General features: G+C 35.2%; 1 non-coding gene across 1 annotated transcript; it reads right to left on the bottom strand.

Annotated features, from left to right (window-relative positions):
- Window positions 1-385: 385 nt before the first annotated feature.
- LOC136210143 (small nucleolar RNA R71) lies at window positions 386-492 on the bottom strand. Its single transcript, XR_010677851.1, has one exon. It is a non-coding gene; the product is annotated as a small nucleolar RNA R71 (small nucleolar RNA).
- Between the last annotated feature and the right edge of the window lie 3,635 nt (window positions 493-4,127).

Raw genomic sequence — 4,127 nt, 5'->3', positions numbered from 1 at the left:
AGAAAATATGGCCGATCCACCGACACTTATGGATTATGCTAGGCCAGGAATGGCCGGTGTAACTAATAGTGTAGTTAGACCCCGTATAAACGCAAATCAATTTGAAATTAAGCCTGCTTTGCTTAATATGTTGCAAAACAACGTAACGTTTTATGGACTACCTAACGAAAACCCTAATGCACATTTGACAAATTTCTTAGAAATTTGTGACACTTTTAAAATTACTGATGTAACAGCCGAAGCAATCAAACTTCGCCTCTTTCCTTTCACTTTGAAGGACAAGGCAAAAATTTGGTTAACTTCTATGCCTGCTGCAACATTTGAAACTTGGGACCAATTAGCCCAAGCATTTTTATCAAAATATTTTCCCTTAGCAAAAACCGCAAGAGTCATCAAAGAGTTGACATCTTTTACCCAAAATGATAATGAAACTCTTTATGAAGCTTGGAAACGTTTTAAAGAACTTCAACGTTTATGCCCACACCACCAATTGCCAGATGCACTTTTAATGCAGACATTCTATAATGGATTAAATCCTACAACTAGAGGTTCATTAGATGCTATGTCTGGAGGGTTATTTATGAAGAAGACGTCCGCCCAAGCAAGAGAACTTTTGGAGGAAATGGCAATCAACAACAGTATGTGGCCCGCAGAGCGTGGACATATACCAACGGTGAAACCATCATCCTCAGGTACATCATCGGTTAAAGGTATAATGAATCTTGATCCTGTAGCAATGTTACAAGCCCAATTTTCTGCCTTATCGCACAAAATTGATAAATTTATGGCACCGTGCGATCCTAATGATCCAATCCAAAGAGACATTGATTACGAAGGTATGAATGAGATAGAACAGGTAAATTTTGTCCAAGGACAAAACCAAACTACTAATCCTTATTCTAATACGTATAATCCTGGATGGAGAAATCATCCTAACTTTAACTGGAAAGATGGTAATAATAATAATAATGCAAATGCTAATCAATATCGTGTAAATAATTATCAAAATCAAACAAGAGATACGATTAGCACTTTATCTTCAAAAATCGACAAATTTATTGATGCTATGAATGGAAAGGTAAGTAATCAAGCCGATGGTTTTAAACGGATCGAAAATAAATTCGATCAGCTTATCAAAAACCAATCCTCTAGCATCCATAATTTGGAGGTTCAAATTGGACAACTTGCTAAATCAATTCCATCCCGCAAAGAGGGAAGTCTTCCCAGCCAAACGGAAGAAAATCCGAAAGAGCATGTTAAGGCTATCACTCTTCGTTCGGGGAAAAACTACTTAGGTCCGGAAATGCCCGAAAATTCAACTTTACCTGGAAATGATTTACCAAAATCCAAAGAAGATACGTTAAAACAAAAAGATACGCCAATTGACTCTAATCCAAAACCTTTTGTACCAAAACCACCTTTTCCACACAGGGTCCGAAATAAGGACCATGATTAACAACTTTTATCATTTTTAGACAAACTTAAAAATTTGCATATAAATTTAACATTCATGGATGCAATTACGCAAATTCCTAACTATGGAAAATTCTTGAAAGATTTAATTTCAAAAAAGATTAGTTGGGAAGGAATTTCATCCATTTTTCTTTCTGAAGAATGTAGTTCGATAGTATCAAGCAATTACCTACTAAACTCAAAGATCCCGGATGCTTTACCATTCCGTGTACTTTGGGAAATATGGAATTCCCAAGTTGTCTTTGTGATTTAGGAGCTAGTATAAACTTGATGCCATTGTCTATTTTTGAGAAATTAGGTTTAGAAGAAGACATCAAGCGTACCAATATGGTTTTGCAATTAGCGGATCAATCCACTAAAAGACCATATGGTATAATTGAAGACGTTTTGGTAAAAGTTGACAAATTTATTTTTCCTACTGATTTTGTTATCTTAGATTTTGCTTATGATGCTAATTGTCCGCTAATCTTTGGTAGACCATTCATGAACACGAGACGTGCTCTAGTTGATGTGTCGGAAGGAAAAGTAGTTTTAAGAATAGGTGACGATAAGATCGAGTTCGATATGAATCAAGCGATGAAATATCCTATGGAGGATTTCGCCTGTATGAAACTTGATTTAATTGAAGAATGTGTCAATGACATTGTTCAAAGAGAAGAAATAATAGAACCTATAATGGGCGAAGAATTAGAAGATAAGGACCCAGAGCCTTTGATTCGAGAAGATGGACCAGTTCCACCTTCAGTAATAGTTCCACCTAAATTAGAACTAAAAGAACTACCAAACCATTTGAGATACACTTTCCTAGGCGGAAGTGATACTCTACCTATAATCATCTCTAACAAATTAACAGAAAATCAAGAAGAAAAATTGAAAGAAGTTGTTAGAAATAGAATAGGAAGTATGGGATGGCAGATTTCAGATTTAAAAGGAATTAATCCTAGTATTGTAATGCATAGGATTCACTTAGAAGAAGATAAGCCACCTAAAGCGGATAGACAAAGACGTTTAAATCCGAACATGAAAGAAGTAGTAAAAAATGAGATTACTAAACTTTTAGACAATGGAATCATTTATCCTATTTCGGATAGTGAATGGGTTAGTCCAATCCATTGTGTACCCAAAAAGGGAGGTATAACTGTAGTAAGGAATGATGAAGGTGAATTAATACCTACGCGAACCACCACCGGTTGGAGGGTTTGTATAGATTATAGGAACCTAAATAAGGCAACTAGGAAAGATCATTTTCCTTTACCTTTCATCGATCAAATGATCGAAAGGATAGCCGGTCATGCATTTTATTGTTTTCTTGATGGTTATTCCGGATTCTTTCAAATATATATTTACCCGGATGACCAAGATAAAACAACCTTCACATGTCCTTATGGAACATTTGCATATAGAAGAATGCCTTTTGGTCTATGTAATGCACCAGCAACTTTTCAACGTTGTATGACTGCAATTTTTAATGATTTCATCGAAGATATCATGGAAGTATTTATGGATGATTTTTCAGTTTATGGAGATTCTTTTGATGCATGTTTAAAAAACTTAGATAAAGTTCTTTCTAGATGCGAAGAAACGAATTTAGTATTAAATTGGGAAAAATGTCATTTCATGGTTGACGAAGGAATTGTTTTAGGTCATAAAATATCCGAAAAAGGATTAGAAGTGGATAGAGCAAAAACTTCAGTAATAGAAAAATTACCCCCACCAACAACTGTCAAGGGAGTAAGATCATTTCTAGGACATGCAGGTTTTTACAGACGATTTATAAAAAACTTTTCTGTGATTTCCAAACCACTTACTAATTTGCTTATGAAGGATTCAACCTTCGATTTTAATGAAGATTGTATTAAAGCTTTCGAAACATTGAAAACAGCCTTAGTCAGTGCACCCATAATTGCTAAACCCGATTGGGATTTGCCTTTTGAAATCATGTGTGATGCAAGTGACCTAGCAGTAGGATGTGTTTTAGGTCAAAGAAAGGATAAAAGATTACATGTTATTTATTATGCAAGTCACACATTGTCCGGTGCACAGTTAAATTACACAACAACAGAAAAAGAGATGTTAGCCGTAGTATTTGCATGTGATAAGTTTAGGTCATACTTATTAGGATCTAAAGTTATTATTTATATAGATCACGCAGCTTTACGTTATCTGTTTGCTAAGAAAGATGCAAAACCGCGTCTGATTAGATGGGTTTTGTTGTTACAAGAATTTGATATAGAAATTAGAGACAAAAAGGGAGTAGAAAACCTTGTCGCCGATCATCTATCGAGACTAGAAGATGAAAACGGTCCTATAGGTGAAACTGTCGGTATACGAGATGATTTCCCCGATGAACATCTCTATCAAGTAGAAAGTATCATGTCACCATGGTATGCAGATTTTGCTAATTATCTTGCAACCGATATCGTTCCGGAAGGATTATCTTCCCAACAAAGGAAGAAATTTTTCTTCGATATTAAACAGTATTTTTGGGAAGATCCCTTTCTATTCAAATCATGTGGTGACGGGATAATTAGGAGATGTGTTGGAGAAAATGAATATGAATCTATAATAACAGAATGTCATTCCAGCTCATATGGAGGACATAATGGAGTTAATAAAACGGTAGCTAAAATATTGGAATGTGGTTTCTTTTGGCC

Source organism: Euphorbia lathyris, chromosome 10 (genome assembly GCF_963576675.1).
Source record: "Euphorbia lathyris chromosome 10, ddEupLath1.1, whole genome shotgun sequence".
NCBI lineage: Eukaryota > Viridiplantae > Streptophyta > Magnoliopsida > Malpighiales > Euphorbiaceae > Euphorbia > Euphorbia lathyris.
Note: the sequence above shows the minus strand (reverse complement) of the source record. Positions and strands in the feature narration are given on the sequence as shown.